Source organism: Falco biarmicus, chromosome 3 (genome assembly GCF_023638135.1).
Source record: "Falco biarmicus isolate bFalBia1 chromosome 3, bFalBia1.pri, whole genome shotgun sequence".
NCBI lineage: Eukaryota > Metazoa > Chordata > Aves > Falconiformes > Falconidae > Falco > Falco biarmicus.
Genome location: NC_079290.1, coordinates 80219971 through 80235993, shown reverse-complemented (window position 1 = coordinate 80235993; position 16023 = coordinate 80219971). Strand labels below are relative to the sequence as shown.

General features: G+C 41.6%; 1 protein-coding gene across 1 annotated transcript in view; it reads right to left on the bottom strand.

The window, feature by feature from the left end:
* COBL (cordon-bleu WH2 repeat protein) overlaps nucleotides 1-16023 on the bottom strand; it is a 208736-nt gene that overhangs the window by 168872 nt on the left and 23841 nt on the right. The window lies entirely within an intron of this gene.

The following is a 16023-nucleotide window of genomic DNA, read 5'->3' as shown; positions in this document are numbered from 1 at the left end:
CACCTTCTCGTCTCTCAGCACAGATGGATGACGAGGGAAGAAAACAACAGTTGTGCAGAGACCCAGCTTTTCTCACAATGCAAGTGTCCTTCAAAGGCCTTACTAGCCATGAAGGGTCTAGAACAAGGGTCCTCAAACTACGGCCCGCGGGCTGGATACAGCCCCCCAGGGTCCTCAGTTCGGGCCCCGGTATTTACAGACCCCCCCGCCGGGGGTTGGGGGGGGAACCAAGCAGCCGCAGATGGCTGCCTGCCACTTCATCCGTGCGCCAGCCCCCTGGTTAAACAGTTTGAGGACCCCTGGGCTAGAATATAGACTGCAATCTCTCCAGTAAATATACACATGTCCATAGAGATTTAAAGGAATACATTGGTTTGTTTGATTTTTATACTTATTCATAATCTGATGAAATATTAAAGGAACCCACAGATTTACATACAATTTTTCCTTTCACTGGAAGATAGCAAATGAAGGTGTAAATCCTCCTAAAATGCATTACCTTAATGTCTGACATAATAATTATTATGGCGGTGCTTTCACAGCACTGGCTGGTGTTTTAAAACTCAGTGTCACAAAAGCCACGTTAAGTTTAGTGATAACAACTGAACTGAAATGCATGTGGAAATCTTTGCAAATTTTCACTCAATACGGCTTTTGAAACCTGTCTACAGTTTCCAAAGGAAAATGAAAAGTCAGAGAGTGATGTTTCAGTTGTTCACACAGTTTGCATTTGCCGTGCCATACTGACCCAGTGGATATGAGGCAAGGGCCCACTTGAGTCAGCCCCTGTAGGTGCCCACAAGCAGCCATGAGTCTTGCAGCAACCTCTGTGGCCTAAGCCATCACTTCTGTGAAGGTTTTCTCAGAAGCCTGTCGTTGTTCTTGCATGTGCAGCAGATGACCTTGGGTCCTGCCCTGATGTGGAAGCATGTTGGGCTCTCCCACAGCAGCCTGTGCTCACCGCTTCAAAACCCTCCTCTGCCGGGTTGCTCAATCCCAGCTGAGCTGCTGCCAAGGTCACCAAGTACCTTAAACAGCTGGAGGGCCTCCAGGGCATGGTCACCCCGCTGCAGGTACAGCATTCCGTTCTGTGAGATGTTTATATCCTAGCATTAGGAGAATATTTGTGCAACTTGAGGTGTGGCATTTGTAACCCTTTGGAAAAGAGCACTATTTGCAAGAGCATCCCTGCAAATCCACAATACCTTGCTACCATGTTTTCAGTTTTAAGGTGGTTCCTTAGAAAATTATAAAATATGGTTCATTTGTACATTACAATTGGATTTCCAAACTGCTGTCTAATACAGATCTTGAAAGTTGTTACCCTACTGCTTTATGAATACCTCGTTCCTTCCTGGTGAATAGAGACTAAGCATGGCTAAACCTGGCATTTTCAGATGGTTGTAACATAAACTGTAAAATATATACATGTATCTATACATATATAATTTTATGACTATAGGGGTTTGTTTTCTTTAGGGTGGAGTATTTTGCATACTGACTTACTTGAAAGCTCAAGATGCCTATGGCTTCTCCTGAGACCTGACCTGGAGCACCACATACAGCTCTGGGGCCCGCAGCACAAGACAGCTGTGGACCTGCTGGAGTGGGTCCAGAGGAGGGCCACGAAAATGGTCAGAGGGCTGCAACACCCTCTGTGAAGAAAGGCTGAGAGAATTGGGGATGTTCAGCCTGGAAAAGAGGAGGCTTCAGGGGGAACCTTTCAATACTGAAAGGGGGCTTTAAGAATGAAGACGGGGAGAGGCTTATTACGAGGGCCCGTAGTAATAACACAAGGGGTCACAGTTTTAAACTACAAGGGGATAGATTTAGATTGAATGTAAGGAATAAATTCTTTACTGTGAGGGTGGTAAGCCACTGGAACAGGTTGCCCAGAGAAGCTGTGAATGCCCCACCCCAAGTGCTTGAGCGTGGATGTGTATTTGAGCAACCTGATCTAGTGAAAGATGCCCCTGCCCATGGCAGGGGGGTTGGACGAGATGATCTTTAAAAGCCCCTTCCAACCCAACCCGCTCTGTGATTCTTGAGTGCCCAAGTGAGGATTTGGGTATCTGTGTTAGTGCACTCAGATTCATCAGCAAACTGAGGATATTTGAGGTCAGCTCGTAACTGAACCCCAGGATGCCGGATCCTTCCTTACTCCTTAATGGAAGTTTTTCAAGGGAAACAGAATAGTAGTCCAGCAGGTGAGCCAACAGAATAGGTAGGAGCTACTCCTTTGTTTAAATTTTATCACAGAAGCTCAAAATGAAATCAGTGGTTCTGCAGTTGTCTGGTAAGCAGCAGCATGGTCAGAAAACAGGCTGTGGAAAACTCAGGGAAGGAAATTTTGGTGAGCATGATTTCTTCAACAGTCTTGTGACAGTCTGTAACAAGAAAATGGCCAATGAAAGTCTTAATAACATTTCAATTATTGGATTAAGTCTTGGAAAAGGCTAATGATTGAGAAAGGGAAGAGATAAATCAGCAGGAAAACAAACCCAAAACAAAACAACAAAAAATCTCTAAGGTCTTATTGCAAAACTAGGTTTTAGAACATTTGTATCCAGCACTTTCTCCACTGGGAGGCCTCTGTCACTGCTCCCTGGGGACATGGGGCTGACACTCCCAATATGCTGCTCTGGGATGAGGGGTAAACTCCCTTCCCAAGGTGGCGAAGAAAGCAGGGTGTTACTACATCCTGGAAAAGAGAACAGGCTGGCTTTTTTTAAATCATGATATCTGTGTTTGTAATCCCCAGCTATGCTCTAAGTAAAGCTGAACATCTTTAGCTTCTTACTTAAATGGGAATGAAATGCATGGGCATGAAGAAGATGCCCTGGGGAGGTGGACGATGAAAGATCCTGCTAACACCATCATAAAAATGAAGCTGCAGCAGGAAGCTGAAAGGATGCCGTGGGTAGATTTGTTATTGGAGCTTCCAGTTTTGATGAGAGAGGTGCAAAAATAAGCAAAAGGATTTTGAATTCCTGAGCTCATGGCTGCTTTGATGAGCTGAAGTGACCAGGCTGAACCCACTGGCAGTCAGAGGTTTCACCTGTTATGTCAGTGGCATGAGGATTTCAGCTGCTTGTGAATGACTTGTGTTTTTGTCTCTTGCATGCCCAGGCACTCTATGTTTACCAAAAAAAAAAAAAAAAAGAAAGAAAGAAAAGAAAACTACCTAGACAGCAGAATGATCCTTAATTTAGTCCCTTTGAGTCCTGAACCTGATGGCTGGGCCCAGAAATCAAAGAATAACCTCCCTGCCAGACAACTCTGAGCCCCAGCGAGGAGGGAAGCCCCACCAGATGGGCTCTTTCGCCATCCAGTGGGGGAGGGGGTGGTAGAAAGCCCCAGTAGATGTGCCCTAAATATTTTGTTTTGTACATTGTGTTACTACATTTGAGAGGTGCTGCTGAGAAATGGAGTTTACAAACTGGGGAAAAGTTTACAGCTGTAACAATGATACTTATAGTTTTGTAATCTGGGTAAATGGCTGTCCCAGCCTAAGGCAATAGCTCATGTCCAGCTGCAAGTGCAAGGCTGGTGGTTATGCTTAGCTAGCTTGGGTGGGGGTCACGAGATAAGTTCTGCAGACTGTATGAACATAAGAGGCTGAAAAAACAATTTCTCTGCCTCCTTGAAGATCCATGTCCAGCTCCCTATTCAGTTCAGTTCAGCTGGTGGCTGTGGGTAGTTGTCAGCATTAAAGCACTACAGAAGTCCTGCAGCCCCAGGAGTCACTCAGGTGGCTGTGCTGGGTCGGGAGCAGCCGGCTGAGAGCCGAGGGGCTCTCAGCAGAGCTGCCAGGGCCTGTGGAGCTGGAGCTGGCTGTGCCCACTCTGTGGAGGCATGGCCAGCAGGGAGCTGAGCAGCTAGCAGAGCATCACTTTACCTAGCAGTTGATTGTCCAACAAATCTTAGCTTTCGCCTCCTGCAGATGATGGGAAAAGGTCTAGCCTAGAAATTACTTCCTTAGAGGAGAAGACTATGAACTGTTGTAGTTAAAGAATAACTATGACAGTCAGTTACTATCGCTTTGTTTATCTACCTGGTCAGGTTTTTGTTCTATCAGAAAAAAAAAAAAAACCAACCAAAAAAATCCTTTGTTAAGGGTTTGATTCAGGTTTGCCAATAGGAAAAATCAGATAGTTCAATATAATTTTCCCAGTTGTCCAGGTGTGGCCTCAACTGACTGCTTTCGAAGCAGCTCCCTTCGATTTGAACCTAGACATTGTTGCTGCCAGTTCAGGAGGTTTACCTCTGAACAACAGGAGCAGTGTTTCAATGAAATGACCGTACTCTTCTTTTTCCCTGCTAGCACTGGTATGTAGGATGGACGATATGTATACAGTCTGAGGATATACTAAGGCGCTGTAGTATATGTTGTTAGATAGAAAAGGAAGCAAATAGGGAGATTCTAGGAAGAAGAAAGGGCAATGTACTAAAATAACTAAATACCATTCCAGACTCCAACAGACTCCTTGGCTGTGAGCAGTTATGAATTATTCTCGGTACATGGGATGAAACTTAATTTAGACTGCAGTTTCATAGTCACTTCAAGGTAATCTAAGTTGGCACGGTTTATGAAAGAAGCAATCTCACTTTCCTGTCTGTCCCCAGCAAATCTATTCCCTCTTTTTTGCCCTCTTTTCCCTCCCCCTTCACGCACATAGCAACTTTATCTCTGTGTGGCATGCCGTGGGGCAGGTAGTTTGCCCAGGGGGACAGCCCCACTACTCCTAAACATACTTACAGCCTACCCGTGCCCCCTTCCAGGTTACAGTCATCCTGATAACAACGTGTGTGTGTGGTGGTGGTGGTGGGGGAGAAACCTTAAACAACAGAGAAGTGTTTTGTTAACCCAGATAGATTTCCTGGTTTGGTTTGAGGTGGGGTTGGAGGATTGTACAGTGCCACCTTCAAGCAGGGATGACAGTTCAGCAGCATACCCCAAGTACTGTGAAACGGCAGCAGTAAAGACACTTGAACTTGAAACATCCTGGAGTCTGCACTAATTCCAGCATTTGCTAGCTTAATGTTGGTTTTGTGTAACACATTAACTTCTAGAGGTCACAGCCCATCAGCCCTGATCCACTGGTGATTTGTCCAAATACAGGCAAGCAAAATGCTATCTATTGTAGACACGGAGAAAAAAAGCGCTTTTTTCATATATGTATTTTAAAATTGTTTGGCCCGTTAAGATATCAACACTCTTCCCTCCCTGTGTTTATTTTTGGATATTTTAATGGGACATTGGTCTCATTTAATGTTTTGGAGCTGTTAATCCTACGTCAGGGAGCCCAAGCTGAACTCAGCAAACATAGGCAAAGTATGTGCCCCTGTGCATACACCTAATTCTACTTTTCCCGAAGTTTGTAAGTATTTTAATGACTGCAACCTCAATCTCACAGCTTAACATCTATGCTTGTTTTAAGGGTAATCGCACAAGACAAAACATTACTATAATGCAGCAGCATTATTTAGGATACTTAAAACCAAACTACAGATGAAGGAGTGGTGAACAAAAAGTCCCCTGGGAACATTTCTGAGGTCATATGCTCATTTTGCAGGAAGCTGGCTTTCTCCTGCATTAGAAGAGTTGAACAACTGGAAGTTTAACTTGGGTGTAAATTTTACTAAGATCTGCTCTTCACTGCCAGAGTTATGCAAAGGGTTCTCATGTAAACAAGCACTGTTTACAGATATCTTCTCAGTAGTAGCACTCTTATTAAACATTAATTATTAGGAATGTGTATGTGGTCCAACCTTTTTACATGCTATTTTCATCTGTTAGCAATTTGTAAGGACACTTTTGATAATTTAGGATCAAAGCATAGATTTGGGAGAAAGTCTGCTACACAAAATGCAAAAACACGTGAAAGAATAAACTTTTTCTTTTAGCTAAAGATGCCCTGAAGTTTGTGGTACAGACATTGAATTATTAGGAAAGCGAAAAGATACTAACAATTGGTCCCAACCGGTATATTTGCATTCTGCCAGTGGAGGTGAACAGACACACAAGGTAAAAACAAGGTGGCAAAAAAGGTTAGGAAAACAACATAAAGATTTGGGACCATTTCTAGGGAGACAAACAAGCAAGTGTACTATTTTTAATGTAGGGTTCCTGTCAAGAGCACCATGAGTGACCTGTCTCTGTTCTACCTGTTGGTCTCAGAGAGCTAGAGTGAACACCCACGTGTGCTGGTGTCTCCCTAGGGAGTGTGCAGCAATAGTTACATGCACGCTGAATTTTCTTTGTGTCTTGCGAGAAGAGGAAGTGAATCAGAAACTCCCAAAGAGACTCAAGGAGGAAAAAAATAAAGGAGTTACCTTCCTGCCAGCAAGCAACCCTGCCTGGCCTACAACTTGAGAGGGACACTTGGACAAATGCACCTCACTGTCCAAACCACACACAGAGTTTGGGTGGGTTTTTTTGGGGCGGGAGTGATTTTTTGGTTTAGTCAAAGCCTGTTACTTTGGAGTGCTTTCATAAAATCACAGAATAGTTTGGGTTGGAAGGCAACTTTACTAGTCATCTAGTTCAGCCCCCGGCAATGCGCTGAGGCATCTTCAACTAGATCAGGTTACTCACAGCCCTATCCCACCTGACCTTGAATATTTCCAGGGATGGGGCATCTACCACCTCTCTGGGCAACCTGTGCCAGTGTCTTGCCACCCTTATCATAAAAAACACTGTCTGTGAAGCAAGCCCACCAGACTGTCAGCAGGGTATCACATCCTCTAGCAACTGCAAGGACGTACTGCTTGTTATTTACAGTATGTTCTGCTTTTTGCTTACCCTGAGTTGGTCACCACTAAGAAAAATTTCCAATTTTCAGAGTCTTTGGCTATTTATCAGTGTTATCCTGGGCTGATCTGCTCAGTATCTAGAGGCTTCCAGGAAAAGATACCAGTAGAGTTATCTGTCAAGAAGTATTACATCTGATATCGTTACTTATCAGTGAAAGATTTAGTTTCATGATTTTCTGGGAGAATGGGGGTACACTGAGATCTTGTCTGTGGGAAAGCAAATCAGTGACCATGAAAAAAAATGCGCACATGGAGTGCATAAATGACAGCATGTTAAAACATTCACATAAGGAGATTCAGAGTGACCCTAGCAGGCAGAGGTATCTGGGATATACATGCAGAGCGAGTATGTCATTCAGTGAAGCACAACACACACAGGAAAAAGTTCAATGTGGTGTCACAGAGTCAGAGCTGGTCCATAGTTTTTAGGGTCTATAATCTCAGGGTGTGTGTGAGACATGTTGCTACTGCAGTATCTTTTGAGAGCCTGATTCTCACTGGGGACATTTTTCAAAGTGCCCATAGTAGGGAGAAATTGCCCTCCTACATCTGAAGTCCAGAAAAATTCCGCCAGGAGCTGCAGCACCTCAGGAACAACTGAGTTTTGTCTGCCAAACTGGAACAAGTTCAGAGGGAGCACTGCTATGATCAATTCCTTACATAAACCTCAGTTAAGGGAATGGCAAGAAACTGTCCTGCCACCAAACATGAAAAATGCTTAAGGGGAAACAAAGCAGCCACTGCATGAATGTCTAACAATCTACTCATTCTCGGTAGCTTAAGGGTCCCCAAAGGCCTGGTGGGAAATACAGAAGAAATCAAAACCAGAGATCAAGCTGCTGTGCTGAGCCATAGTGTCATTTCTTCTAATATCTGCAGGCACAGACAGCAGCTGCAGTTAAGTAGACAGCTTTACGAAATAACTTCTTAGTACAAGAAAGCACGAGAAAAGTAATTTTCTTTTCTCACATTCTTTTTGCCGTATCTGTTACTCCAGTTACAAAACTGCTGTGAAATGTAAGAATAGAAGACAACCCTGTGTAGCAAGGACCAATAGAAGTTTTAAAAATCCTCATAACTAGATCTCAAGCAAGTCCCACATAGGTTGAATTTCTCTGAGCATCAAACCACTGGGCACACGTGTTGGATCCTACCGCCTCAGGGCTGGTAAAGCCTCTGAGCACAAGTCTCGGTAGAAACTAAATGCAAAGCAAAATTTGAAGCTTTGTTTCATACTAAATCTGTCATAATTCAGTACTTGGTCTTGTGTACATGGTGATGTAAATGGCTAGGACCCCCACAACAGTTATTCTACATGCTGTGCAAGAAAATACTGTAAAAATTCGGGGGGATGGGTGGTGTGGAGAGGGGAGGGGAGAAAACAGCTTGTGGTCATGGTTTTAAGCACACCTCTAGTAACATTTCAGCATGTCCTGGAGAATGGCTGGTTGGAGGAATTAGCTAGAAGCATTGATGTGTTCAAATGAGTTCACATTTGGGAAAACTCGGTAGACGACATACCAAAAGGCTCCTAAAAGTTTTAAACAGCCAGGAACATGAGAAAGAGCTAAAAGTGTAACACCTGTCCTGATGAATCTGGGAACAGAGGGCAGAGGAAAAATCAAAATCACAACAATGTCTAAACAGATGCCTTCATAAAACACTTACTTATGCCTCTGCTTTTGAAATACTAGAGTACAAAACTTCCTGAGGGTTTAGTGGGAACTTGTGGGATTCATCCAGAATTAAGCTACAGTTGTAAAGCTAACGAAAGGCAATTTGTGTACATTGCCTAAGTCTTAAACCTTCTGAGAAGAAACTTTAGCCTCTTTTAGAAATTAATAGGACAAAAAGGTTGGACAGGATCTATTTGTACCTCTGAGATTGTAATTTTTCATGCCCAGAACAATCAAGAATGTTTTGCTTCTTTTTCTCTAGGGGCTGTGTTGCACAGAGCAATGCACCCAGCTCTGGGCAGGAGAGTTTTCTACGAAGGCTGTGCCCAAAAGCTTCCCAAGAGGCCAGAGCAGCACCACATGAAACCCAGGGCTATCCTGTTTAGCAGCCCAGTAAAAGGAGAATGAAAGCTTTTATAACTATTTGAATAAACCTTAAATGTTATGGGTACCTCTTCTCAGTATGAAAATGTCTTTTATTACTTAAATTCAAGTCTTTTTCTCATGTCTCATGAGATGCATGTTTTGCTAAGCTACATAATAAGCCGCACCCTAAGCTAGACCGGCTTGCACAGTAGAACTGGATGTTCATTCAGTGGCTACACCAAGAAAAATATATTGATCTCACTGCCCTAGCTCATCCTAAGGGAAAAGAAAGTTTGTGTGCAAACAGAAGCTAAAGAGGATCTTCCTAAAGAGTTTGGGTGAGAAACCTGAGTAACGAGTAAAACATTTCTTCATGGACAAAATGTATTATGCGTGTGAGAAATGAACCCCAAGCTATTTCCCATATTATCACGGTGCTTTTCCTTCATGTGTGGCAACACGTCTTTGCAATTCTTTATCACCATCGTGTTAGGGGTCAAATGTGGCACTTAAAACCAGCAAAACGTACTAAAGCTTCCTCATAAGTCTCAATTAGGTACAAAATACCTTAAAAAACAAATTCCTTAACCATGGTTCCTCTCTGCAGTTTAAGTTAGAATAAAAGAGTATAAGATTCTCACATGCCCTAGAAATAATAAATCTGGCATTGTCTTTATTCTGCTTTTGCACTTCCCTGACAGCCAGGTTCAGGCCAGGGCAACAGACAGGGCTTAGCCTGACACAGAAGAATTCTCCAGCTAAGTGCTCTAAGTCAGATCTGAACCAAAAAAACACCCCAAAAAGCAAACAACCCAAAGACCCAAGCAAAAAGTCCAGCCTCAAATATACTAAAAAAATCGAAAAACCCCGAAAGCCCAAAACTTTATAAGAACAGCCAGATTATTTCAGACCAAAAATCCACCTAGCCTGCTGTCCCCCTCTGAAAGAGGCCACCAACATTGAGCATCTGGGTCAGACAGTAAAATCAGGACAAAAGTAAAATGATAATTTGGGGTGCCTTAATAAACGTTCAGTTAGATAATGTTTCATTTGTTTTTAATTGAAGTCTACACTCTACAGTTTTATGATTTTTCTTAAAGTGAAGGAAGAGGGAGAGAGGAGGAAGTTTAGCAACACCATAATTAAATGCTTAGGTTAAATCCTCCCTTCAGATTCATGAGACAGATTTCAGATAAGCAGCGTAAAGAAGGATTATCTTGCTAGCAATGCGGAAATGTTGATCAGCTTGATATTTCCATTCTGCAGACAAGAGTTCACACTGTCTGCTCACTATTTTCTGCAAGGACGTAAATCTCCACAAAGGTAGCAGTTCTGATCCAGAGGGGATTTTGTTTTTAAAACCCCTGGCACATGACCATCTCAAACTTGTTTGTTTTCAGGCAGAAATGCGATCTGAATATAAACTCTGCTCAGCTACCCCATTTTAGAGGGGTTACTAGGCAGATGGATGCCCTGATGGTACGATGGATGGGATGGAGCACATCGCATATGTGCTAATACCGTGTCTTAACACAAACGTTAGCACTTGGGAGCATCACAGAGTACTCAAGCATTCTGGAAATATTAAGTTCAATTAAAAATATAATCTCCTATGATTGATAACACTCTCAGCATATGTTTCATGGCATTTAAAGACAAATGGAACCCATCTAGCCAGTACATTTAAATTTCAGGGAAAAAAGTCCTGTCTATCATCAGGAATATACTGAAAAAAGTATACAAAATTTAAACTGGGGCCTTTTTATATGCATAACAGTCTTTCATACAGCAATCTTGTCTGGCGCCTGGCCAGCCAATGCAACTGAACAAGTGAGGTACTTCCATTCCAAATGGAAAGGAGGGATAATGTTTAGTGGCATCTCACACCTATCTCTTGGCCCACCTGCTTTTCACCATGCCCTTTTTAGTCCTTTTGCTTCATTCAGATGCGGCAGAGGTGGCTTGAACAAAATCCTAATTTCAATTTCAGGATCTAAAAGCAGTTGGCTGGATGGGGTTTACAGGTCTCTATCTCTTTGTTCACTACACAGTAGAAAACCACATACGCACACTTTAGTTATGTTTTTAACAACAAAGAGAGGATCCAGAAGCATCTGGGTGAAAAAAGATAATACAAAAGAGTTGCTATTACTGTACTCACAGAAGTAGTACCACTCTCCTGATATTTTGTTATTTGAATATGGACTGCATATTTGACCGAAGTAGATACAAGATATTCTATATTGCCAGGGAATATATTTCCATTTCCAGTGTTTAACTTATGCAAACAGGTTACACATTTTGCCCACAGGTAAAATAAAACGTTGTCCAACATGAGAAAAGAAAAGGTTCTGTAGTCATGCTGCACAATTTACCTATGTCTTAGGTGCCCATAAGACAAGTAGCAATGTTTTTGAACTGGCATCAGAATTCCTCAGAGTGACAGCTGTTCATTTAAAGTACCTTTTGTTAGCTAAATTTCTTTATATTTTGAAATAAGTAGAGTGAGTCTGTTACAACATCAAAAAATCCATCTGAAACTTGGAACCTAGCCCTCTCCCACCCTTCAATAAAATCCCCCCCCCCCAAAAAAAAAACCCACCCCAATAAAAATATTTTTTGCTGAATGCATGCCTAAGCAGATACGCCTCACAGTAAGATTTCCAAGTAGTATTCAGGAGACTTAGGTATCAAATTCCCATCAATCAAAAAAAAGTTAATTTCTGTCCAAGAGCACCGAGATAAGATCATGTCCAGACATCACATCACATTCAGTTCATGTCTGTGCGTTTAGCTCTGAAGTGCTCATATTTTTTCTGAAATTTGGCTCCCAGGCATATTAGCTGTGTCTGAGAGTCACGCTGTCTTGGCAATTGCCATTTCTGCCTAAATCTTCCTCTACATGGGCAAGCACTCAAGGTACCACAACTGATCTCAAGAACGTCAGTAGTATACCTCACTAATGAGTGGGGAGGATGCCTGTACTGCCTGGACAAAATCACTTCAGGCCCTACAAAGCAAACTCAGTGCTATCATCTCCACACAGGCAGCTCAGGGAGAAACAGCTCCATGTGTTCATAGAGAAGATGGCTATCTTATTTTTTTCTTTTTTGTTTCACTAGCTCTGGTTTCAGAGCTGATAAAAGAATAGCCCCATCTTAGAGATATCTGGAAACACCTTTGTGTGGCAGTAGGGAAACCCATACTGGGGAAAACAACAGAAAAAATAAATCCACTAAGCTCTCTGTAACATGTGCACAGAAACAATGATCGCTTGTATGCTTCCAGCCATATGATTACTTACTGACCGTGGAAGCCAAATGAACAGGTAAACAGTGGATCAACCCTCGAACAGCAGAGTCACTAGATGGGATCATTTGCATTATCACCCTTAACCTCTTTATCAGTAATTAATCCATGTACCTTGTTGATAATGTGCAAACTCATGGGTACTCAGCTTTCTTTACTACATGATAAGAAAAGCAGCAACATCTCAAACATACTTCCATCATTCTTCTTGCAGTCTTTCCAACATGCGTAGTTGCTGAAAAGTGGGAGCAGCTGTGCACAAAAGCCTGGGTGCATAAATCCCAAAGACACCCTCTGGACTGCACAAGCAATGCTATCAGGAATGGCCCTGCCTGCATTAGAGGACCACAGCCTCTGTGAACCAAAAGGCAATAGCCAAGAAGGATTTTTGGTAAGCACCCAGTGGCACTATGAAGCCCAATGTAACACTTTCAAACAAGAGTTATTCCGTTAAGAAAGTGCTTTGATCACAGGAATAAATCTCATTTTTGGTTCACTGCAGCTATAAAATACTGTTTTCATTTTCCTGTGCTCACTGCTACTCTTTCAGGTAGCCTGCAAGGCTCAGCTTTATAGCAGCAAAATCGTTGCATATAATACCATTTTACCACCGTTGCTCCTGCAGACAGCTCTTAAGCTGTAAGGAAAAAAAATAATCCTTTAGATGCTTATATGTAAGGTGAAATTTATGGTGGACATTCAGAACAGTTTTAAACTCTGTAGCTCATTTTAAATTCACTAAACTGTATAAGATTCTTGCAAAAAGCCTTTCTTTCCACAATTACTGCATAAGAGAGAGAAGGGAGGAGCAGATGAAAGGAACGCCCTCAGTGACTTTGCCCTCTAACAGTGCTTGCGGCTTGACAGTGACCGCAGAGCTGATATTTGGTTGCATTGGTCGTTGCAGTAAATCTGGCTCAGGTTGGTGTTGTGAAATAAGTTGTACTTCCTGCAGGGAAAAAACCCCACCTGTAAAGTACGAGTGCTCTGAAAGTATGTCTTGTTTGCTGTAGGGTAGTTGCTGGTTATCTCAGTTATTCAATAGGAGATGGAGCTTTCAAAGTTCTGAGTACTTCTTAGGCACTAATTAATACTCTCAACTCTTACTGAAGTCAGTGGGATTATGGGACCATTACATTGCCTCCGGGAGACGGAATTGAGTTCAGAGCACTCCAGTTTCTTGATTTGTAGAAAAAGACAAATTCCTTTTTCTTTCTACATTAGAGCATAAAGGGAGGAACCATTCTGATAGCTGAGGAATTATACATTAGACAGGGTGGAAACCTGCATCAGTACCTCTTGTAGTTGATAAATAAAATTTCGTCCAGATAATACTGATGTAGAGTGAGAAGAGCAGAGAAAAGTTCTTGGCAAGTCACTTGCCTAAAATCTAGCAAAATCTTCTCTAATGCCCTTTGAATTTCAGTCATATGAAATGGCAAGGAAGATAGTCCAAATGAGCTGCAAAATAAATGAAGGCCAAAAGATTATTTTAGGGCGTAAGAAAGGAAAGAAAGTTCATTTAAATCTACAGCTTGAATGTTGCAGTCCTTTACTTCAGCTTCTCATCTTTCAACTCATTCCATTCCTTGCTGTTGTGTTGAGCTTTTCCTTGGCAAAAGTCTTTGTCAGTTTACCTGATATGGAAATAAATCACATTTATAATCATGAAAATAATATTTTTAAAGACTTGAAAAGAAATGAACACATTTATTAACCAAATCTGCTGTTTAGCAAGTACCGGTTCCCTAATGAATTCAACAAGTGCTGATTCAAGGATGCCTATTGGAAGTTACGGTATAAAAGAAAACCACCCACCCACCCATAACATAAATGTCTACCTCTCCACAAAGTGATTAGATTGCTGCTGGATGTTTGGATCCACAAAACATCAGACCTGTCCCATTGGGTACCTATTCAAATAATATGGAAGAAGAAACCTCTGTAGAGTAACCACTGAGAACATGAGGAAGTGAGAGGCAGGGGCAGAGAAAAATTAAACTTAGTAAGAACAGCTTCCTAATGCAAGCTTACTCAGGTAGAGCTTCTAGCCAAAAGATATTCACTAACCATAACCCAGATGCACATTTCAGGAAATGGGTCCAAACCCCAAACCCTCCTGCTACTTTTAAGCCAATTCTTACAAAGTTTAGGTATTAAATACATACATAGGACTTGTTACTCACACAATGGAAGTGGATTAATTTCCATCCAGCTGTCAGAACATAATGTTTAGGAGATGGAACACCCATCCTACAGATTTGGGATCCTCAGTTCTGAGGAACAATGGGCATATAATGTACATGCCACATGTTAATGCCGTTCAAATTTTACCTATTGCATGTATGAGGTGAGATGGATGCTTCCAGTTGCACATCTTTCTGATAAAGTGTTAAAACTTCAGCTTTTGATCAAAAGCTAAAGAGCCTTAAAACCTGATGAAATTTGAACAGAATTGTCATTCTAGTCCTGCTCAGAATCAGAATGGACTTAATTTCAATGCACATAACTGCAGATTGATTGGACATTTGCAAGAGTATAAGCAATTCTTTGGTCCTCAGTGCAGACTTAGAGATTAAATACTTCTATCTTATTCCAATTCATATATCAAAATTCCACATTAATTAGAAGCTTAAGCCTTTTCAACTTTGGAGGGAAAACCTCACAGAGGGAGATCTTTCACCACACACTATTAACCAGCCCTTTGCTTAGGACTGAAGTGGTGATGTAGGAAACCTTGATTGCAAGCCCCATTCTGCCTCAGACAAGTGTATTTATTCACTCCCAAATCACTGAAGGATTTGGTTTTTTAACATTCTTTCTGATATTGTCTTTCATGGCATGTTTTGTTCATATAATTCATTCTATAGTGAAGGTTCTCTTTCATTTTCATGTATCAAAACCAGCACCTTTCCATGAAATTTCTCTCCCAGTTAACATTTTCCAGCAGCAGCTGATTTCCAAACAGCTCAAGAATAAGCATTTTGGATAACATTGCACTTCTCTGTAATACAGTTAACCGATTCCATAGCTAATGTAATTTATGTAATAGATGGCGTCAGCATAGTGCGTCTTGCTTAAGTTATTTTCCACAAAATATTGTGTGAACTAAAACATTTGAACTCAAACCCAGGGCGGAATTTACTAATAGCTCTATGATATCCAGATTTTCCTGAAGCTTCACAATCTTTACGTTGCTTTCTTAGCATTCTTAAAGCATAATACTCTTGCTATTAACATTATCAATTCACTTACTGTAAGAGTTTTCTTTGGAGAATTTCAATAAATGTTAGAGATACTTACATGCTATATTATTTATCCAGAGTTTATGTATCATTACTGTCAAGTGACAATGAGTTTACAGATGCCCTTGAAAGTGTCTCCTCATTCATATCCCTTTTGTTGGTACTTTCAGTTGCTGAATTAGTCCAGTGGTTTTTTTTGGAGGGGGGGAGGGGGTTGTGTTTTTTGTGTGTTTTGGTTTTAAAGCATAGACCCTGTTTCTATCAGCTAGTTGTATTGAGCAGGATCTCAGTGATTAAGGAAGTCAGTGTGACTAAGGATGTTAGTGGGCCAGATGCCAATATCTTTTTACCCACATTTGATATGAAAAAGATGGGGTTACACATTCAAAGTATCACCCTATTCAATGAATAACCACAGTGTCCTCAAGGACCTCACTGAGCAGGTTTTCTATCCAGAGTAAATGCAATTTACGTCTTGAATGTTTTTTTCCTGAAGGAAAATATTTAAACCACTGTGTCCTGTTAGTCATCAGTATGAGCAGAAAGTAGGTCCTAGCCAAAAAACAGCAAACCCAAGTTTCCTGACTATTTTCAGAATCAGAATAAAAACT